At 41.4% G+C, this 24,003-nt stretch overlaps 1 long non-coding RNA gene across 1 annotated transcript in view; it reads left to right on the top strand.

Moving 5' to 3' along the window:
- Positions 1-20,898, top strand: part of LOC104664283 — a 68,750-nt gene extending 47,852 nt beyond the window's left edge. Inside the window, exon 3 of the long non-coding RNA XR_004052163.1 lies at positions 20,666-20,898. This is a non-coding gene — a long non-coding RNA (uncharacterized LOC104664283). The remainder of the gene's footprint in view (positions 1-20,665) is intronic.
- Positions 20,899-24,003: the final 3,105 nt, after the last annotated feature.

The raw sequence follows: 24,003 nt of genomic DNA, 5'->3' as shown, positions 1-24,003 counted from the left end.
AGGAGGACAAATTCTGGAATGGAGGAGTGAGGGGACATACTTCTGCTGCCTCTACTGAGTCTATGGCCAACATAGTTGTAAGGGTGATTGGTTTTTCTGCAGCCATGTCAGTGGAGGGCCCAATGCTGGGTCACTTGCTTTGTGGGGACCAGGAGGCAAGGCACTGAACATCCATTCTGTTGGTACAGACTGTAGCATACATAACGTGGCTCTTCCAGGTTAGAGCAGTACTGAGGTAGTTTTGGAACCAAAGCTTCCATTTCATAGAAGGTCCAAGGAAAAAAATAGAAGACCCCTGTATTGCCCAGGGCTTTGGAATGATTTATAAAAGCTCAATTCTACAAGCTATTTTAATACTAATATATTTTAATTAGGACATTGTGTTGGCTGACTTACCAAGATAAATGATGGACACTTAAACAAAGTAAAAGTTTTTTTTCTCTCTCATATAAAATTATAAGCTGGTAGGCAGTCCAGGGGAACATAGTAGCTCTATCTCCCAAAGATATTCAATGACTTAGTTTTCTTTTTTCTTGGTGTCCTGTTAACCCCTAGAGTGTTTCCCACCTGAATCTTTTTCCCACCACCAGGTCCCATCATCCAGTATGTGGGAAGTGGGGGGTAGAAATGAAAGTCTAACAGCTTCCTTTTAAGGAAATGACTTAACACGTCATGCGTTACTTTTACACACATCCCATTTGCCATAATTCATCCACAGGACCATATCTATCTGTCAGAGGGTTGGCAAATGTAATTGCAATGTAGGCAGCCACATAAATGCCCAGCTGAAACTTGGAAGGTGATAAAGTCCTCATCTTGAAAGGAAGGAAATTGATGTTGGTGAATAATAGTCTCCTGTATAATTGACCAACAACAACCACAAAATTCTGTCCAGCTTAAACTAGCTAGAAGAATTAAATACACTCTCTGCAACTGACAACTGACTGTTACAGTTACTGAAACTGGTATCAAGAGGTGCTTCCACCTTGTGTCGGGATAGAATTAAGCAGTAGATGTGGAACCCACTTTGTATCCTGAAAGTCTCATTAGCAAAATGAAAAGTAACATAGAATTAAAATGTGGCTTTGGGAAACATATAATGCAGTTGTAAAATCTAAGTTAACACACAAGAATGGCCTTGCAAAAAAACAAAACAAAAAAAAAACTGAGTGTTACACCTGAAGGTGAGATGAACAAAGAAGTCTTAGCCTGACGTGTAAGTAGTGTTGATAGAAAATAAAGATTTCAGGTCATGGGATACTGCGTAATCAATTCTATTTTGGAAGACGGTGACAGAAGATATGGACAGCTCCTTGTTACAAGTGAAATTTAGCTGAGAGGCAGGTGCTATTATTTGTCAGGTGCTTATATTTCCAAACACAGTTCAGTAGTCTCCCCTTATTTGCAGTTTTGCTTTTGGCAGTTCCAGTTGTGGTCCAAAATATTACATGGAAAATTATGTAAATAGACAATTCCTAAGTTTTAAAGTGTGTGCCATTCTGTGTAGCATGATGAAGTCTCACGTTGTCCCACCTGGGTGGTGAATCGTCTGTTTGTCCAATGTATCCACACTGCATATGCTTCCTGCTTGTTAGCCACTTAGCAGCCATCTCAGTTATCAGATCAACTGTTGCATTATATCACAGTGCTTGTGTTCAAGTAGCCCTTATTGTTCTTAATAATGGCATCAAAGTGCGAGAGTGGTGATGCTGGAATATTGTTATAATTTATTACTAGCTATTACTGTTAATTTCTTACTGTACCTAATTTATAAATTAAACTTTATCACTGATATACGTGTGTAGGAAAAACTCTAATACATAGAAAGTTCAGGACTATCTATGGTTTCAGGCAGCCACTGGGGATCTTAGAATGTATTTCCCAAGGATAAAAGGGGGACTACTGTTCTACATATTCACTTTAGTTTGTATTTTTCCATTAGCATCTGTGCATATGAATACCTCAATACACCCTATATAGCACCCTATAAAGAAGGCATTATTATTACCATTATAGTTGAGGAGGCTGAGACAATGAGAATAAGCAACTTTCCCAGGGTTATCTAGGTCATGTAAGTGGTAGGGTTGGGTTTCACACCCAGGCAATCTGTAGCCTATGTTCTTCAGCACTTCTATATATGTTTTCCATGCTTATCTGTGATTACAGTTCCCCTGTTTTGTCCCCTAAGGCAGCCACTACCAGCTCCAGATAGAAGACTTGAAAATGTACAAAAGAATCTGAACAGTCTGTAGGTGACCTTGTATATGACTAGTTACTATGAATAAAAAACCAACAAGACTTCATCAATGTTTATTCTTTGAGACTGAGTTTCCCTCTTGTCACCCAGGCGGGAGAGCAATGGTGCAATTACAGCTCACTGCACCCTCCACTTCCTGGGTTCAAGTGATTCTCCTGCCTCAGCCTCCCAAAGTGCCTGGGATTACAGGTGCCCACCACCACGCCCAGCTAATCTTTTGTATTTTTAGTTGAGATAGAGTTTCATTATGTTGGCCAGGCTGGTCTTGAACTCCTGATCTCAGGTGATCCACCAGCCTCGGCCTCCCAAAATGCTGGGATTACAGGTGTGAGCCACTGCACCCAGCCCATCAATGCTTATTCTTTGCCCATTATTATACAACACCTATAGGATGTGGTCCCTGCCCTCGAAGAGCTTAAATATTCCCTAAAAGTAATATGAGGTGCACAACCATTAATCTGGGAACTAGATAAAAACCCACACATTCCTTAACAAATATTTAAGGAGTAATGACTCTATGCCAGGCCCATGGTTTTATGAGACAAAAAAACTGACAGGATTTCTGCCCTCCTAAGACTCAAAATGCAATGGCTGAGATAGATACTTAGTAGTTACAAATAAAACACACAAGTGCATTAAATTGTACATAAATATATACAGTGTGCAATAAGAAAAATGGCAGGTGGGTGTTTGCTTAGACTTTTAGATGATGCAATACAATAGTTATTTCAAAGCTCAAAAGTTAGAGAAGGGAAAATCCTACATTGCATCAATAAAGGTCCAGTCAAGAGAGAGAAATATCAGAGAATGGAAAAGGTACGTTTAGTCTCAGCTTTGAAAAATGAAGAGTAATTAGACTGAGAATTGGGGAAGAAGATTTCGTACCAAGGGAGCAGCAAGTCTAGAGTCCCTCAGTTGTCACAGAGCTCTGTGAATTCAAAGAACCCCAGGAGGGCTGCTGTAGCCAGGATATAGCAATTGAGGGAAAGAGTGGTTTAGGCAAGGCTGGAGACATTGGAAACAAAGCAAGGTCTTGCAAACCGATCAAGGAGTTTAAGTAGTTGTAAGTGCCGTAGGAATCCATTGTAGGTTTAGAAAGAGAAATGACCATATGATTTATGATTAAGACAATCACTCTGGTTGCAATAGGCATGGTTTATAGATTTAAGACTGAAATAAGGAAAACCAATTAAAAGCTTTTGCAGTACTCCAGGTCTTTGGATGCTAAATTTCAGATACTTTTCACAAACCACAACACGTACTTTGAGATGCTGCAGCTAGAACTCTGCAAACCACATTTCAGCTTGGCTAGCCAGTTACCTGCTGAACTCAGCCCATGGGGGCCACAGCAGGAGGCTGCACACTCAGAGGAGAGAAAGAAGTGATTGTTCCTTTCTGTTTGCTTCCTGCTTTCTGTTTACTTCCCATTCCTGCCTATGTCCATGAGCAATGTCTCTTCACCTTGGCAGCAGTAGCTGTTTCAGAAGCAATGGTTAAATCCAATTTGCAGTTTTTCTAACACTCACAGAAACAGCCTCATTGTGCCCCCTCAGTGACACTAACCAATCTGAGCCCCTCCTCAGAGATCTGGGTCCCAGACCAACGGGACTTGTCCTTCAAACTCAGAAACACTATCATCAGCCAGGCAGTGTCCCTTCTCAGAGTCTGAATTTCATCTCTGCAGGGCCTTCTCTCCCATATTTCTAAGTTTTAATAATGCCAACCTCTTTCTTTTGTTGTCCCAGTCCCAGAGGCAGCTGCTTCCTGTAGTTGTTGGCTCCACGATACCTTAGCATTCTCTTTTTGCCATGTTGGTTGCTCAGTTCCCAGGCAGCAATTCTCTATATTAAATTATCCATGTTAAAATAATTGGTATGGTTTCTCTCTCAGCTGGACCTTTACTGATGTAATATAGGATTTTCCCTTCTCTAACTTTTGAGCTTTGAAATATCTAACTTTATTCTATCATCTAAACGTCTAACCAAATAAAAGGGCAGACCCAGCCATGGAATAAGTATATGCTTTGCAATCAGAAGAGCTACTTACTAGAACTATGACTGTGGGTCTGAACCTTAACCATTTTAAGTCTTAGTTTCTGCATCTATAGAATAGGTGCAGTAAACCTCGACTTCAAATGGTCATTGTGATGGACTGCCACAGGCCAGGCACATATTAGGTACACAATTTGTGGCAGCTATTATTATTAAAGTATCTTTCATAGAAAGTGTTTGATTTTAGATAATTTATTCAACAATTATTTTAGAACATGCCCTGTAAGTGTTTTCTTCCTGTTCTCTCCTGCCCCCCTGCAGGTGCCTCTGACTCATGACTTCCTCTCTCATAAATGTTCCTCGAAGTTTCCTCCCTGTAAGTTCACTTGCCTTCATGTCCTCTCTCCAAAACCAGAATCTTCACAGGATCAGGAAGAAAGCACTCAACACAATAGCCAACATTTTGTGTAGATCCAGTCATCATTTGTTGACTAACCTCTGATTGCTAACTGTTCACTACGGCTTTGTCTGACTTCTTACATCCTCTGAATACCTTGGCTTCCCTTGGGATACCGCATGATTGGGCCAAAGCATCAGGACAAAAGAGCAGAACAGAAAACATGCAAAGAAGACACCACCACACTCCACAGCTTCCTATTCTCAAGGCCAGTGGCACTTCAACAACCTGCTTCCTTTTATCTGTCCAGCTGGAGCCCTCTTCTCAGCCGCCCAGTGCTGGTAGCAAAGGCCCATTCACAGTTGATTAAGAAGTAATTAGCAAGCCCAGTCTGGATCATTAGCATTTCTATGTTCCCACTTGTAAATGAAAACTGGTTTGAGTGAGGTGATTTAAAAAATAATAATAATAAATAAACAGCTGGTGGGAGATTTTAGAAATTTACCTACAGGTCCCGCTGAAGTGCCCACTGGGAACCCTTGGGAGCCTCAGTAGTTCAAACACCAGTCAGATCCCTTCTCCCTGCCCTAATGCTATCCTTAGAGGGAAAAACTGTGGAGAACGCTACACCTTCCTATAGCACGAAAGTACAAATGTCTCCTCTCCTAGTAAGAGAGGGCATGGTCATATTAGAGAGGGAAAAAAAGAAAAAAAAAACCCAGATTTTGGAGTTAGGCAGACATGAGTTGAAAACTCAGCGTCTACACTTACTAGTTTGGTGACCTTGGGCAAGTATCGGTTTCTTTATCAGAAACATACTCTTTGTCCTTATGGATGGAGTCTTTCTTTCTTTCTTTCTTTCAACAAATCAAGACAGTATTCAACAGTGAAAAGATTGGTAGTTTGTTCAAGGAAAAGAAAGGAGAGACAAGCAGGTGGAGCCCATGGAATCTTTAGGGCAGTAACACACTAATCTATACGATACTGTAATGGTCAATACACAACATCATGCAGTTGTCAAAACCCATAGAATATATCCAAAAGACAGTAAATCATTTTACCAAAAAGACACATGTATGTTTATCACAGCACTATTCACAATAGCAAAGATATGGAATCAACCTAGGTGCCCACCAATGGTGAACTGGATAAAGAAAATGTGGTACATTGGAAAATGTGGTACAATGGTGAATTGGATGAAGAAAATGTGGACTACTACACAGTCACCAAAAAAAGAATGAAATCATGTCCTTTGCAGCAATATGGTTGCAGTTGGAGGTCATTATCCTAAGTGAATTAACACTGGAACAGAAAACCAAATATCACGTTCTCACTTATAAGTGGGAGCTAAGTGTTGGGTCCTCATAGACATAAAGAAGGCAACAAATGAGGCTGGGCGCAGTGGCTCACGCCTGTAATCCCAGCACTTTGGGAGACCAAGGTGGGCAGATCACGAGGTCAGGAGATCGAGACCATCCTGGCTAACACAGTGAAACCTCGTCTCTACCAAAAATACAAAAAATTAGCCGGGCGTGGTGGCGGGCACCTGTTGTCCCAGCTACTCTGGAGTCTGAGGCGGGAGAATGGCGTGAACCCGGGAGGCAGAGCTTGCAGTGAGCCGAGATCGCTCCACTTCACTCCAGCCTGGGCGACAGAGCAAGACTCCGTCTTAAAAAAAAAAAAAAGAAGAAGAAGAAGGCAACAATGGACACTGGGAACTACTAAAGAGGGGAGGTAAGGACTGAATGACTTTTGAGTCCTATGCTCACACCTGGGTGAAGGGATCATATGTATCCCAAACCTCAGCATTATGCAATGAATATACTCATTAACTAAACCTGCTCAAGTACTCCCTGCATCTAAAATAAAAGTTGAAATAATTTTTTTGAAAACAGAGAACAGATTCTTTAAGTCATTGTGGTTGAAGGAGAAAATATATTCATTTCTATTAAGAGATCTAGCCTTAAATTTGCCTTTGTCAGTTGGTAGCCTTGTGATTTTGGACAAGTTAAATAACCCCCCTGAGCCTCAGTTTTCTCATTTGTAAAATTTAATTAGAAATACCCTCAATTATCTACTCTCACGGGGTTATTGCAAAGGTTAAGTTTTATAATGTACCTTAAATTTTAATAAATTGTAAAATTTACACCGCAAAAACAAACAAACAAACAAACAAACAAAACCCCACAAAGCCATAGGGTGTACATCACAAAGAGTGAGCCTCAGTGTAAACTACGGACTTGAGTTAGTAATAATGTAATATTGGCTCATCCATTGTAACAAATGTAGTACACTAATGCAAGATGTTTATAATAGGGAAAACTAGGTGAAAGTAGAGAAGAGTATATAGGAACTTTGTACTTTCTGCTCAATTTCGCTGTACACCTAAACCAGTCTAGAAAAAAAAAATCAAGTCTACTAGTGATTCTTTTTTTCAAGGAATACTTGACTATTCCTTACCCCAAATTGCCTAGCCCAATGGATTTCAAACTTTAAGGTACATGTTAATCACCTGTACTGCTGGTGACTTTGTAGGTCTAGAGGGGAGCCTAAGATTCTTTCTGTCTTTCTAACAAGGAACGCTGCGGATCCATAACCACACTTGGAGCAGCAAGACTCGAGATTGAAGCAGTAATTATCTAAGTAAAGTGACTGGAAATGATGGGTACTCCACAAAGTGGGACACTTGCTAATAGGATTCAGGATTCCCTTCCCTACCATTGTTCAGTAACCTTAGGATCAGAAGAAAGCCTAACGCTGAGCTCTGCGATTAGCTAAATGAATACCCCAAACTTCAAGGACTTTGCACTTAAAAGACAACTGGATCCATTTAGGAATAATTTCCAGATAAGACTCGGTCATGCATAGGTGCGGTAGCTCACGCCTGTAATCTCAGCACTTTGGGAGGTTGAGACAGGTGAATCACGAGGTCAGGAGTTCGAGACCAGCCTGACCAACATGGTGCAACCCCTGTCTCTATTAAAAATACAAAAATTAGCCGGGCATGGTGGTGCCCACCTGTAACTCCAGCTACTCCGAAGGCTGAGGCAGGAGAGTCGCTTGAGCCTGGGAGGCGGAGGTTGCAGTGAGCCGAGATAGTGCCACTGCTCTCCAGCCTGGGTGACAGAGTGAGATTCCATCTCAAAAGAAAGAAGGAAGGAAGGAAGGAAGGAAAGGAAAGGAAGGAAGGAAGGAAGGAAGGAAGGAAGGAAGGAAGGAAGGAAGGGAAAGAAAAAGAAAAGGAAAGAAAAGGAAAGAAGAAGAAAGAAGGAAAGAAAGAAAGAGAAAGAAAGAAGAAAGAAAGAAAGAAGAGAAGAAAGAAAGGAAAGAAAGAAAGAAAGAAAGAAAGAAAGAAATAAAGAAAGAAGAAATAAAAGGCAAAGGAAGGAAGTAGTAAAGGAAAGGAAAGGAAAGGAAAGGAAAGGAAATGTGAAAAGGAAAGGAAAAGGAAAGGAAAGGAAAAGAAAAGAGAAAAGAAAAGGAAAGAGAAAAGAAAAGAAAAGATACAGGTCACTCAGTTAAATTTTAATTTCAGATAAGCAACAATAATTTTTTAGTATATGTCCCACATAAGCGTGTTCCCCAGGAACCAATTCACTTAACCAAGGGAATGCCTCTCTTTGGTCACTCTTGTGCTCCCCTTCCTCAGGAACAAGTGGCCAGTAATGACTATGTGAATGGAAATACTGAGCATGTATAGGGTATGCTGCTATTCATTTCTATCAAATTACTGTTAACATGGTGTACCTGATTTCACAGTTTACAAAACACTTTTACATCTTTTAGTTTAGTGTTTATCAAACTTTGACATGTATGCAGATCACCTGGGGGATCATGTTAAAAATGCAAATTTGGGCTCAGCAGGCCTGAGGGTCCACATCTCTAACAAGCTCCAGGGGGTCTGATATTGCTGTTCTGTGGCTCATATTTTGAGCAGCAAATGTTTAGATATTCCCAGATAATAGATAGGCTGTATCACCCCCATACTTAAAGAAACTAAGTTAAAGAAACTAAGGCTTAGATTACATAGACATTCTCAGGTATTCACAGAGATGGAGGAGGAAGGGGCATAGAGAGAAAGAGAAAATCACTAAGATGTATGTCAGGCTCTACCATACATCTGCCTCTGCAGGGGAGAGAAATCCTGGTCTGCATCCCTTTGATCTTGGAATAATTATTTGGCCTTTCTGAATCTCTGTTATCTCAAAAGTAAAGAGGTAGGGTAACCTCTCAAAGGCTTCCATGGGATGCTAATGAGATCAGTGAAATCTCATTTATATTTATAAATTGATATTCTGTAACAGGATACAAGTAGTAGTTATTGTTTATTATTATTATTATTATTAAATCTTGAATACAGCCCTTTAGAAGGTTGTTCTAAGTAGTTTACATGTATTCACTACTCCTCACAACACACCTGCAAACTAGGTACTATTGGTATCATCTGCCTTTTATAGCAAACTGAGTCATATAGAGGTTACGTGAAGTGGCCAAGGTTACAGAGCTAGTGGAAGCAAGATTTGGACTCTGGCAGTCTGCTCTAAAGCCTATGCTCTTAATCTCTAGCTATATTACTTCTCTCTGGGAATTATCCTCATCTCTCCCCCTGCTGGTTTTACAGATAAGGCAAATGAGATTCAGAGAATGTGATTTTTCCAGTGGTCAGTAATATAGCAAGACTAAATGTGACTATATAAGACTATTTAAGACTAAATGTGATGAGAGCTCAGGCCACAGACAAGTACCTACTGAGTGCCATGCAGCACTGAGGGGGAGGTACCTACTGTGTACCATGCAGCACTGAGGGGAAGAGGAAGCCTGGGTCTACAGAATGAGTGAGCAGAGATGGACTGGGCAAGGGGAGAGGGGCCACGACTCAATTTGGCAACTTTAGTATAGTCTTCTTTGTCAGGCAACCCTACTGATGCTTTGGGAAAGGTAGCCAGTGACTTCCGAATGAAGATGAAGCTCTGAACCTGCTTTCGGGAGGTGAGGGTGGCAGACATCAGACTCTAGGAAGGAGTGACTGAACTGAACAGATGAGCTGCCCAACCTGGTCAGCTGGTGTTTGCAAAGTGATCTAGTGAAGAGTTCCTGACTCCAACCATGCTAAGAGTAGTGGACTCAGACAGACTTGTGTTTGAGTCTTAACTCTCCCTCTTATTACTAAATGACCCTGGGTCTGTGACTTGACCTCTCTGTGCCTTGGTTTCTTCATCTGTAAAACAGGGATAACAATTGCACCTATTCCAGAGTTGTTGGAGGATACATGCGATCACTCATTTATTATTATTGTGAAATGGGAGATCTCAGGAAAGCATTTAGCACGGTGCCTCAAATAAGCTCTCAATCAACAGGGACTGTGGGTCAGAAGGAATAAAGGAAATACATTTCTGTAGTAATGGAGCAGTGGGAGGAAAAGACCAACTGGCTGAAGCCATCAAAACTCACACCATCAGTAAAAGTGATTTGCCTACTCAAATCTTAGAGTTGGGAAACTGCCATTTCCCTAACAAGAAGATGCAAATCAGTTTATTTGCTTGCGGGGACTGCATTTCTTTCTTCTTCTCCTTCCCCAGAGACATCTGGTGTAGGAGGACAAATCTCAAGTATGCTGAGTAACTATTGTGTGTCAGGTCCTATATCAAGATCTTTCTTTTATACCCATCCAACACCTTTGCCAGGATGTAAATTCTATTAACTCAATTTTATAGAGGAAGAACCGAGTCTCAAAGAGGTTGAGAGCTACATCCAACATCCTAAGCTCCAGAGTGACACATCCTGGATTCAGATCCACTTCTGTTGAGCCAATAGCAAGACTGGCAGGCTCCTTCCAAGGAGTCAAGGCTCTCCCTGGGCCCAGTTGGTATTCACCATGGCTTCTGCAATGATACCACTAGGCACCAGATGGTCTTGAAAGCACTTCATCTACGGGCACACAGTCATTTCCCCATAGGCTAGGTGGTTATGTTTTATTAGCCCCACTTCACCCCTGAGAGGAGGCAATTGAGTTAATTATTTGAGCTGAGAGCTCCTTGGTGGTATCAGCTGAGATAACTATCGCAGCTCCTGGCTGCCAGCCCTAACCAGAGCTTTTGTTCGTTATCTTCCCTCAGAGAAACTCGGCACTCAATTGCTCATTAACATGATTTGGATAATTTTCTCAACAGCCCTCCATTGGAGCAGCTAAAGGAGAAACTGTAAAAGCCCAGGCCATTCAGATGGCCCCACCCCCAACCTTGCTCTTTCTTTCATAAGTAGTGGAGAAAGACAGATCTGCATTTGAATTCTGGCTAGGACATTCACTTGCTGGGTGATCCTTATTATTTCCTCTCCCTGGGCTCCCCATTCCTCATTTGTAAAATGAGAATATAAATACCACTTGCTCCATGAGTTGTTTCAAGGACTAAACCAGAAGGAAGTTAACAAGAGGGATGCAGGTTAGTTGGTTTATGGAGTGCCTAATGGGGAATGGAAAATGCATGGACAATATTATTTGATTATCACAACGATCCTGTGAAATTAGTAGTATCACTGTCATTTTACAGAAAAGGAAACTGAGTGGCAAAGAGATTTACTCAAAATTTTACAGCTAGCGAGTATACATAAGAGCAATGATTCAAATGCAGTTTAGGTGACAAAAACAGCCTAACCTATCACTCTCATTTGTTCTTCTTCAATATTCCTTATTCAATTTTTTTGTTCTTTATTCTCTTTCATTCTTTCTCATTCACTCTTATATGCTCTCTTTCTTTCATTCTTAGTCTTTCCTATTTCTCTATATAACCAGCTAGAAAAAAGGAAAGATAAAAGATTGGACAAAGATACAGCAGTCTGGGTAGTAGATGAGAGGTCTGAGCCCTGGTCTTCTGTGTAGACTCTGAGCCTGAGAGAGAGACAATTAGAGATGGGGTGGGTTAAGAAAGCAAAGAGAGTCTTTCCTCTATGGATTTACATTCCAAGGGTCAAGGCCAAACCCAAGGTGAATATTTAACCCCTGAAACAACTCCAGTAAGTAAAAAAGAAAACTCCCATCTTTTTCTTCTATCTCAATTTCATAGGTGAGGCTCAAATCTCACCTAGCGCCTGAGTTCAAAGCTCTGGCCCTGCCCCTTTAGCAATGAGACTTTAGACAAAGCCTTCCACATCCCCTGAGTCTCAGTTTCCTCCCCTGGGCATGGTAGAAACATCCCTGTCCCCAGGATTTAGGTGACTATTAAACTAGATCAGGCAGGCGCAATGCTCAGCGCCCTGCTTCGCACCCAGCAAGTTCTTAGCAGTACTAGTCTTTCTGCCCTCATTAACCCAGTGACTAACTTATAACCCTGGTTTCCTCAAAACTCTTCTGCAACATAAAGGTCTTTTGTAAATATGAACTTTTCCCTTTCTGCAGACTTCCCATGGTGATCTGGCCCCTTTAACTACAGAGATGTCAAGGAATCTTTGTGAATCAGCCATCAAGTGTGGGTTGCTTGACGTGACTGTGGGGTTAACTTACAAGTGACTAATTTTTGGAGGCGAGATTTTGTACCCTTCCCACTGGTAGCACCGTGGCTGGGTGTAATTACTTAGCTGATGAGTTTACTGAGGGGCTCATTAAAGTTTCAGTATTAATATCCATATGAATACTTTCAACAAAACCTTTTGTTCTTGGAGTAGGGGATGTGGGAGGTAGTTACAGGAACTGTCTTGCTTTTCCAAATTTAATTGTCTAAATACAGTGCTGCCTCAGCAATCCAGGACATTTTTCTCACTCTCTCTTTCTTTCTTAACAGACCTCTGCCAAAAGCCTACTTTGGCAACAGGAATGATTAGTTTGTGTTTCAGTAAACTTGCTGCATCAGAGTCATTATCCCAGCAGGGGCAGGGGGAGTTGACATGTGCTCTATTTAACCAGTTTGAACTGTTATGTATTCGAATTGAGTCTGGGGCAGAGGTTGTGGGAGTTTTTCATAAGAGGAACTTAATGGCTTATAAGCAAGTCATATCTCTTTTAGCAGATACTTTGGGTTACACACGAATGTCCTAATCACATCTCCCGAAAGGTAGATCGGCCCCCTTTCCAGAGTCTGCTGAATTAATTACTCACATTGTTCGGAGTGCTCAGCATTCTGCAAAGCTTTGTTAAATTAATCTTTACAACACCCAAGAGGAAGAACTATCATTAGCACTCTCATTTTGCAGAGGGGGAAACTAAGTCTCAGAGAAACTAAGGAATTTGCCTAAGTTTACATGGAAATAATGTGGGAGCATCAGCATCTTACTCAGGTTTGTCTGATTTCAGAGACTGAGCTCAGACTCCTCTGGTATTTGCAGCAGTTTTGGGGTTTCTGGCACAGTACTCTCAGGCTTGCACAGGACCATGGATTTTATAACTGGAGGGGACCTGTACGTAGGGCAACCAACTGTCCTGGTTTGCCTGGGAATGATGGGGTTCCTGTGATGTGAGACTTTCAGTTTTCAGGACCAGTCAAACTAGGATGTGTTGGTTACCCTATAGGACGGAAGACTGGTGAAACTACCAAAAGAGATAAAAAGTGAAAAAGCTTCTAGACTAATTTGAGGTATTCTTATTACCTTTTCCCCTGTAAATTTGCAGATAAGAAAACTGAGACTCAGAGAGGAAAAGTGACTTACCCAAGGTCACGCATCTCCTCAGTAGGTGGAGCAGTAATTGGAAAACAGATCTTGGGATTCTCAAATCATTTCTCTTTTCCAATAAGGGAGGCTGCAGAGTTCAAGCCAAGGTGCACCTATTGAGCTCCTACTGCGTGAGCAGTAAACTGTGGGTTAGCAAATGCCCAGGAGAAATGGGAGGTGTCTAATGTAATGCTGTCAAGTAGAAATTTCCATGATGATGAAAATGTCCAATATCAATGCTGTCCAACACGCTAGTCACTAACCATATGCAGCTTCTGAGGAGTGAAATGTGGCTAGTGTAACAGATAAACTGAAGTGTTCGTTTTATTTAATTTTAATTAATTTTAATTTAATTCCAGTGGTCAGTCACATAGCAAGCAAGTCATGCATCACACATGGCTACCACATTACAAAGCACTGGTCAAATGGATATGATTAGTATTTCAGAAGCATTGTATTTCAGAGAACAGATTCTGTAGTGTGCACGTTCTTGAAGAGGGAATTTCTTTTTTTTGGAAAGGAAGATGGGGGCAGAAAAGATTTACCATTCACGGATGGCATACTGACATACTGAGTAGCAGCACTGAAGTTAACATTGCTGCCTTACTCTTCCAACAAGCCTGTGCAATGAGCATCATCTTCCCTAGTTTATGAGTGAGGAAAGTGAAATCCACAGGAACTCAGTAAACTGCCCAAGGTCTTATTTGTAAACACTAGAATGGGAATTTGAAGCCGGGTGGGAATCTAAATCATGTCCTCTATCCCATGCATTACCAACTTGAATATACATATGAACCATCTGCAGATCTTGTTGAAGTTCTGATTCTGGAAGACTGTGACTGTTGATTCTTTCTTTATGACAAGCTCCCAGGTGATGCCAAGACTGTGGCTCATGGGCATACATTAGCCAGAAAAATTCTCTCTCTTAAAAAACGAAAACTTCCTCCCTTCCTTAACAATCAAGAAACACTAGATACCTACAGAAAGGAGGGAAAATTACAAGTTGTAAAATAATCATTAAAGTTCTGAGAGAGAAACTGTGCCTTTGTTGACGTGAAAGAGGGCACCTTCCCCATTGGACAGTGGAGTGGCTCTTCACCAGGCAAGGTTCACCAGGCCATCCAGTCACATCTCAGTTTCATCAGATAATGCAAAATCAGCCAAGAAAGGGTTTTTAATCCGGAGATTGGGGTAGTCTAAAGAATATGTGCTTTGGAATGAGGCTGGTTTGGGGAAGAATCCCATTTCTTCTCTCCAGTGATATGACTGTATGAATCATCCATCCTTCTGAGCCTCCATTTTCACCCCGGTGAAAATGAGGACAAGCATTTGTAATTCATGGAGGTGTATTAACAGTAAGGACCAAGAGAAATCCTATGTGTAAAGTGCTTGACAGAGCACACAATAAACCTCTGCCCCTCTTTCTCCCTGGCCCTCTCGCTCCTTCCCACCACCCTTCCTGTTTTTCTCACCCCTTTTAGGAAATCTTCTCCAAGGGCAACTCTGAGTGGTGAAGAGGGGATGGAGTCAGTTGACTCTAGACTTTATCCCAGTCTACTACTTTCTACTATGACCTCCATCAGGGCTGGGAGCTACACAGGGCTGGGAGCTACACAGGGCAGAGACTTTGTTTTCTTCCCCTTCTTCCCTCAGGGCCCACCACAGAAATGTCTTCAGGCCTCTTCACCACCTCACATCTGCATCTCAACTCAGGTGGGAAATACAGAAAAGAGAGAGAGAGAGAGAGAGTGTGTGTGTGTGTGTGTATGCGAGAGCACTAGTCTCATCACTAAATTGTCGGTGCTGAAATCCAAATAACTTTAATTTTAAAAATTAATTATGTGATCTCTTTGACAGGCAGCAGAGTTCATATCAAGGGCCCATGTTTTAACTGAATACAATTTTTTTTTTCACCTTGAAAAAGTCTTAGAGGCAAGACTAGAATGTTAATCTAAAAGGAGTGCAAATTTCTTCAACAACCATTCCCACGGAGGAAGGTGAGCTCGGACTCATTTTCATCTGTCCCTCTCCCCCATTTGCTTGGCCAGGGTAAGGGAATCTCCTCAGGAGGGCCTCTCAGTCTCCCAGACAGCTGACTCTCCCTGCGTAAATAATTTTAACGCTCTCAGCTATTCATTACTCATCTGAGCCACCTATTGAACTACAAGCTCCAGGATTAGCTTTGTACAACCCACACCCAGCACAGGGTCTGGCATATATACATGTTCATAAATGTAACAAATAAACATTTATTAAAATGCATTGATTTGTTCAGTTTTGTTTATACCTCTGTGGTGGATTGCAATATTGATTCCAATTCTACAACCCACCCCACTGCCATCTTTCCCACAGCTAAGCCCCCTCCACGCCCCTGCCATCCACACATGCACTTTCTGATGCTGTAGGTTTCGGGTGAGACCAGACAAACCTCAATTGTAAAAAAAAGAGCTTTAAAAATGCTCCATGTTTTTTTTTCTCTCTTTTAGCTTCCCCCCACATACCCCACCCTCCTTTTTTTTTTTTTTTTTTTTTTTTTTCTAAATTTGAGACAAGGTCTTGCTCTGTTGCCCAGGCTGGAGCTGGAGTGCAGTGGCACAATTTCAGATCACTGTAACCTCCACTTCCCAGGCTCAAATGATCCTGGATCAAGCAATCTTCCCATTTCAGCCTCCCAAGTAGCTGGGGCTACAGGTGCACACCACAGTGCATGGCTAATGTTTTATTTTTTATTTTTGTAGAGATGGAGTCTCACTACATTGCCCAGGCTGGTCTTGAACTCTTGAACTCGAGCTATCCTCCTGCCTTGGGCTCCCAAGGCGCTAGGATTGCAGGTGTGAGACACTGTGCCCAACAGCTTTTGCCTTTAAATTTTAAAGGTTACCATTGCAGGCCTCAGACATGACAGACAATGAGCAGGTTGAAAACTAATAGAAAAGTGTTCAAAAATTCCTGTGTTAACTAACAGACTTCTGAACGTATCACTGCGGTCTACAGAGAAGGCTGGAGAAAGTAGCAAGAAGATGCTATGCCAACTACTACAGCCTTAAAACAAAGGTGGTGTCTATGTAGCTAAAATTTTTCCTGTGTAGCTTGTGTTATTTTTGTTTAATCAAGTCAATAAGAGGGTTTTTCCATGGCAAACAAACAAACAAAAACTCCAATGCATACCTTCTTTTCTTCTTCTTAACAATGAATTAAAAGATGAAAGAAGGTACAATTCTGAATTGACCCAATTTATATTTTCTTTTCAAATGAGATTAAGATAAAAGTTGGAGAGAGGCCACTCAGATATGCTCATAAATGATAGCTCAGCTTCTAACGGGTACTCAGCTTACATCTGAGTAAGGTTAAGGACCTGGACAGCCCTAGGCCGGGTCCTGGTCTCATAGTGCTGGGTCTCTCCAGGGCCCAGCATGGGGACTGGAGATCCTGAGCTCCTGTCATTTCCCTCCCCTCCTTCCTTCCTTCTCCCCTGGCAAAGACTGTATCCTGTTGCTCTGAGCAAGGCCCTAGAGAAAGGCCAGCAACAAGTTATTGTGCTGGGAAGGAAGACAAATGAGTCCCTTTACTGTGGGGCTCCTGGCATCCTGTTGGAGGAAGGAAAGGACAATGCTTTGAGGGAACTGGCTTTGCTGACCCCCTCCTGGCAGGCTCTCCCCTCTCCTTTCCGGTGTAGCGTTTGTCAGCCCCAAAGCCTCCACTTCCTGAGTAATCGTTAGATGCACGTGTGAGGTATGTGGTTCCCCCATGCCCAAGGCAGATTCCTGGCCCAACTTCAGGAAGTGCAGCTCAAAGAGCCCTGGACCAGGACCCTGAAACAAGGGAGAGTCTTGGCTTCTCTCTCTCTACCAGGGTAGCTACTGCCAGATCATTTCACATCTTAGGGCCTCTGTTACGGCAATTGCAAAAGTACCTTCTGCACACTTGAAACTGCCCCCTGCATCAGGGATTCCCACACCTTCCTATGCATCAGAGTCACCTGGGGAGCTCTGTTGCCCTACGCTATTCATATGCCATGCCAGGACTCCAAGCAAGAAAAGCAGACACTCCATCCCCAGAAATGTTCTGTGATAATTCCAGTCCCCCTGAAATTAAAAACAAAAAACAAACAAACAAAAAAACTATCCTTCCTTATGCTCTTACCTAGCTCTTTCCTATGCCCCTTCAATAAAGTGGTGGATTGATAGATACACAGATACAAGAAGCAGTAAGGAGTAGTGGCTAGGAGAGTGAATTTCAGAGACAGATTTCCTGCAATCAAAGCCCAGATCCTCCACTACGTATGTGCGCTTAGGTAGAACTTCGAACCATTAGGTGCTTGCCTTTATTTATCTGTAAAATGGTAATAATAATAATAATACTTTCTAGGATGATTGTAGGGTTGAGCTAATATGTTCAAAACCTTTAATACAGAAGTTAGCTAATCGAGGATACTACATAAGGGTTAACTATTATTATTATTATCCTAGAAGTTCATTGAACATATAATGAACTTTTTTTTTTTTCTGGACCTAATATCAAGCCAAGCACTGGTGACTTAGGAATGAATATGACACATTTCCTGCCCTCAAGAAATTTTCAGGTCAGTAGGGAAGTCAGACTTATGAAGAACCAACTATAACAAAATATTGTTACAGGATGGATCTCCCTAGGAAGCAGGCTCAGAAGGTGTTTAGCGCTCAGGATGTTCTCAGGGAATGCCTTGAGATGAACACTTGTGGAAGAGGGAAAGGCCACAAGCAGGACTGGCAGAGTGAGAAGGCAAAGCATGATGCAGGCTCCAAAACTTTCTTGGTCAACCCCACCCAACAGCCCTGGAACTAAAATGACCCTTCAGAGTTATCAAAAGTGAAGCCAAGCTAGCCAGAGCTCTTTATACTCCTTTATCAATCAGTCACTAGATGTAGGTTGCTCCAGGAAGGAGTGTGACTTGGGATCAGCCATCTCTTCCCTAAAGGTTGACAGTACTCCAGGAACTAGAGTAACAAGTTCTTGATTGAAAAGGGATCTGGAGCCAGGTGCAGTGGCTCATGTCTGTAATCTCAGCACTTTGGGAGGCTGAGGTGAGCAGATTGCTTAAGCCCAGGAGTTCGAGAGCAGCCTTGCCAACATGGTGAAACCCTGTCCTGTCAAAAATTACAACAATTAGCTGGGCATGGTGGCACGCGCCTATAATTCCAACTACTTGGGAAGCTGAGGCAGGAGAATCACTTGAAACTGGGAGGTGGAAGGTGCAGTGAGCCAAGATCGCACCGCTGCACTCTAGCCTGGGTGACAGAGTGAGACCCTGTCTCAAGAAAAGAAGGAAGGAAGGAAGGAAGAAGAGAGAGAGAGAGAGAAAGAAAGAGGAAGGAAGGAAGGAAGGAAGGAAGGAAGGAAGGAAGGGAGGAAGGAAGGGAGGGAGGGAGGCAGGGGAGATGGGAGATGCATCCCAGTGCCCACCTCGTCCACCTCAAATCTATAAGGTCAATTTTGATGAAACAACAAAAAGTACAGAGAAGAAGATGAGCAGCTGATAATATATATTGAAAACCCTGATATTTCTATGGCATTTTATATTTTTCAAAACATTCTCTTAGACAAAAGCTTGCTCATGACTTCCAGTCTAGGGTCTTGAGGTAGGTTGGGAAGCCATGTGTTGTAAAGAAGAAAGCTTTGGATTTGGAGCAGAGAGGACACTGTGAATTGCAGCTCTGCCACTGTCTAGCAAGGAGTCTTCGGCATGCCTCTCATGTTTTCTAGGTCTACTCTATGAAAAGGAAATGATCATAAATAATTTACACCTTTGCTGTACAGATTTAATTAAATGATAGACAAAAAGTAGAGTGGCACAACCTAAACTCAAAAAATAGTAACAACAAACAACAAAAACAATTTCAAAATAAGTGACAGCAATAAAGATTACCTACTATTTTACAAATAAAAATACTGAGATCAATAAAGGTAAGATACTTTCTTATGAACTCACAGTCAAATGTAGGTACATCCAAGACTGTAACTCACCTACTGAGATCAGTTTCACGTGACCTCATAGCTTGTCATCTTACCTATAGAACCTATAGAAGTTGACGAACTTCTGAGGGGTCGATTCAGGTGTTTTGTTTATGATTAACATTGGAAGGAATCTTAGAGATCATCCTGTCACCTTCATAAATCAGGAGCTTCATGTGGCCCAGTCTTTGCATTGACTAGAATATAAAGAAGCATAACCCAGTAGTAACTAGAAACAAATTCTCATTTTCTCTTAGGTCCTTTGAAAACTTTAAGAAAGATCAATTCCCAAAAACATATCTCAAGAAATCTTTGCTTCCTTACTAATTTATTGAATTTGACTGTTGTTGCAGGACCACATGCTCAGCAAACACACTGGCACTCTTTATCAAACTTCAGCCTTCAAGGTGCTATTTTCTTTCCTATATCTCCTCTCAATAATTTATAATGTGGATGAACTGAGTTTCTGTCTTCTGCCTTGTATGGACTACCTCTCCTGCCTTTCTCAACCCATATTTCACATAAAGCACCACAAAAATCAAGGACTCATATTAACAAAGATAGAAATCTCCATAGATGGACTAGGTTTATGAGAGAGGAGGAGGGAGAATGGGGCAGAAATGGTTATTAATTATTATTAATTAACTCAAAATTATTAATGATGGATATAGTAAAGAGTATTAGTCCATTTTCACACTGCTGATAAAGACACACCCAAGACTGGGAAGAAAAAGAAGTTTAATTGGACTTACAGTTGCCCATGGCTGGGGAGGCCTCAGAATCATGGCAAGAAGCAAAAGGTACTTCTTACATGGTGGCAACAAGAGAAAATGAGTAAGAAGCAAAAGCTGAAATCCCATCATATCTCGTGAGACTTATTCACTATCATGAGAATAGCATGAGAAAGACCAGCCCCCCATGGTTCAATTACCTCCACCTGGATCCCTCCCACAACACATGGGAATTCTGGGACATACAATTCAAGTTGAGATTTTGGTGGGGACACAGCCAAATCATATCATAAAGATACCTATGAATCAGAATAGATTAGCCAAGGAATTGAATTAGGGTCCTCAAGGCCCTCTAATGTCCAGTGACATAACCACTGGGCTGCTGACTCACAGGGAGGTATGGAAAATCTTGGAGTAGAGTCTGGAATGACTGAGGTAACAGAGAGAATATTCAAGGGACTCAGGGCAACAGAAATCTATCAATTGGTATAAAAATATTTCAATTTTTAGTATTTTAACAACGGGTGCAGCCTTACAGGCACATTGCAAACTCACTCCAAAGACTGAGCTCTTACCACCATCCACATTCCCCAAAAGGCATGCAAGGAGTCTGACTATGGAAAACCATAGCATGTTTCCTCTCTTCTCTCCCTCATAGGCATTATAGTATGTGTAGCCTTGGAATCAGAAGACCAAGAACATACAAGAGAACCTAGCCTTGGAATCAGAAGATCAAGAAACAATTTAACTCTGCCCCTCCAGAGCTCTGAGAACTTGGGCAAGCCTCTTACTCTCTGTGAGTTTCAGTTTCCTCATTTATTTGATTGAAATAATAATACAGATCACCTGAAATGTAATGAAAATTAAACATCCTTATGGAGGTGAAACCAATTGGCAGCATGCCTGGAATATAGTGGGTGTTCAATAAATGCTTTTATCCCCCACATTCTGTCTCTTGTATTTTCTTTCTATACCCTACTCCTATTCCCTTGGATTCATGCATCTGAATTGGAAACACCCAAAGTCAAAAAGAATAAGAAAAGTCTTTAGAAATGTGGCATATTATCAAGATCTGCAAATTTCTGCCTGGAGCAGGTGGTTCTAATAAAGAAAGTCGGATCTCATATTGAGTTCTTTTCTGTCCAAGAATAGAAGACCTTCCCTCTTCTCCAGTACTGAAGAATAGGATTCATCAGCCTTGGGGGCAAGGTTAACTCTCTAGAAAGTGGCCTGGATAGTCAGAAACTCTATCTGTTCTATACACATACACACACTTTTGTTTGTCAGTTAAAAATTCAATGAGACTTGATAGTCCAATCCTTTGAAACCAGAATAATATTTGAAATTTTGATAATTTTGTCTAACTGCTAATATTACTTGCAGGTCATCAGTGTTTTACATCCAACAAACTAATGGTCATTTGCTGCTTTATAAAGAGCAAAAGAGCAGGTATCATTTTGTCTTCCTTGTTATTAAAGGATCAAGCAAGGGTGTTTCTGTACCAGTTCAACTTTCTTTATTTACTTATGAGTCAGTAACATTCAAGAAAATCCTAGTGTTAAAAAATGCTATTACATGTTAAACTGTGGAAAGAGTCATCATCATTTGAATAAATCTTGGGTAAGTCCACTGTATTAGTCCGTTTTCATGCTGCTGATAAAGACATACCTGAGACTGGGAAGAAAAAGAGGTTTAATTGGACTTATAGTTCCACATAGCTGGGGAGGCCTCAGAATCATGGCGGGAGGTGAAAGGCACTTTTTACATGGTGGTGGCAAGAGAAAATGAGGAAATGAAAAAGCAGAAACCCCTGATAAAACCATCAGATCTCATGAGACTTATTCAATATTATAAGAACAGTATGGGGGAAACCACCCCCATGACTCAAATGATCTCTCAATGGGTTCTTCCCACAACACATGGGAATTATGAGAGAACAATTCAAGATGAGATTTGGTTATGGACAAAGAGTCAAACCATATCAGACACCCTGGTATCATGTTTTTAAAAAGTTATATGTTTGTGACACCCAAATATGCAGAATTACTCTATCAGTTAAGTGTATTTTGTAGAAAAGTCAGTAAGAAATCTGCTTACTAAGAACAGAAAGAGTGATCTGTAAATAATAATATAATCATTATAATTTACTGAATACTTATTATGTGCTAAGCTACTGTTATTGTGCAATTGTGTTATTCTTGTCTGCTGCCCAGAAAAAGACAATACACTGAAAACAGCAGATGTTGCAGCAGAGAAAGAGTTTAATAATCACAGGGCAACTGAATGAGGAGGACAGAAGATATTTCTCAAATTTGCCTCCTTGAGAAATCAGAATCTAGGGTTTTTCAAGCATGGTTTGGTGGGCAGAAGGGCTAGAGAATAGAAAATATAATTGGTTGGATTGGGAATAAAAATCATAGGGTGTGAAAACTGTCTTCTTGGCCGGGTGCTGTGGCTCATGCCTGTAATCCCAGCACTTTGGGAGGCTGAGGAGGTTGGGTCACCTGAGGTCAGGAGTTCAACACCAACCTGGCGAACATAGTGAACCCTGTCTCTACTAAAAACACAAAAATTAGCAGGGTGTTAGTGGCACACACCTGTAATCCCAGCTACTTGGGAGGCTGAGGCACAAGAATCAGCTGAACCCAGAAGGCAGAGGTTGCAGTGAGCCAAGATCATGCCACTGCACTCCACCCTGGGCGATAGAGTGAAACTCTCTCAAAAACACCAAAAAACTGTCTTCTTGCACTGAATCAGTTCTTAGATGGGAGTTACAGGACCAGTTGAGTCAGTTTCTTGGTATGGGTTACCAGTCCAGGTGGTTCCAGTTGGTCCATCACAAAGTAAGGTCTAAAAAATAACTCAAACACCAGTCTTAGATTTTACAATACTGACATTATCTAAAGGGGCAATTGGGGATGTTATAAATCTTATAACCACTGGCTACGTGACTCTTGAGTAGTAAGCAGTTCCAAAAGGCAGATTGTAAAACATAGCCTGGTTACAGTTTAACAATACCTACATCTTAGCAGAAGAAACAATGACCAATTAGAGTTTATACTTACATCTTAGCATAATTGAGGCTCCCACCATAATTCTAACCTTGTGGCCTTTCATTAGTTTTACAAAAGCAGCTTCAGTCAATGAACAAGAGAGTGGTTAGTTTTGGGAGGAGACTATTATCATCCTTAGTTTAAAATTAAAATGCAAACTAAATTCTTCTCATAGTTAGCCTGGCATACAAATAGGAATGAGAAAAGGTAGTTTGTGAGGTTAGAAGCAAGACAGAGTCAGCTACGTCAGAATTCTCTCACTTATAGTTTTGCAAAGGTGATTTCACTACCCAATATTAGTAGTGAAGGGTGTAGTAATGGAATGAGATAGAGAAAGGTTTACTTAATGGAACACCTTTCAGGTGGGCTCTGTGAGTTTAGAAGGAGTTTTCATAGGTGGCTTAGGGTGGAGGCAGAGCTGAGATCCCTAAAGAGTTAAATAGCTTCTAAGGAGGATCTCCTGGTTCACGGAAGCACTTTGGGTTTGTTGAGTAGGATGTGTGAGTTTAGATGTAAAGTTTAGTCAAGACTAAGAAGCGGTGAGAGACTGAAAGGATCTTGGAAGAATTTGAAAGTTGGAGAATGGAGCTTTGCATGGTAGACGGATGAGCTAGTTTAGGGGCAGCACAGAAAATAGATTTAATAAGAATATGAGGGAAGATAACAGAGGATTCCAAGAGATTGTTCTGGAATGTGGGAGGTAAATTACTTCCTCTGTCTCTCTGATAAGATCTCCAGCAAAATCTGTCTTTAGTAGAAATGAATTTCTTCTGGAGAGTGGAAATTAGCGCTGAGACCTGTATAAAGTTGAGGCAAGGGTGGGGCTGCAGGTGTGCACTACCTACATTTGGGAAATAATAATTAAAATGATAACAGTAGCAGCCTCGTTGCTGAGCACCCATTAAAGTTAGGATCATTGTAGATCTTATCACAGTTAATCTTC

The sequence above is a fragment of the Rhinopithecus roxellana genome, chromosome 12 (assembly GCF_007565055.1).
Source record: "Rhinopithecus roxellana isolate Shanxi Qingling chromosome 12, ASM756505v1, whole genome shotgun sequence".
Classification (NCBI taxonomy): Eukaryota; Metazoa; Chordata; class Mammalia; order Primates; family Cercopithecidae; genus Rhinopithecus; species Rhinopithecus roxellana.
Note: the sequence above shows the minus strand (reverse complement) of the source record. Positions and strands in the feature narration are given on the sequence as shown.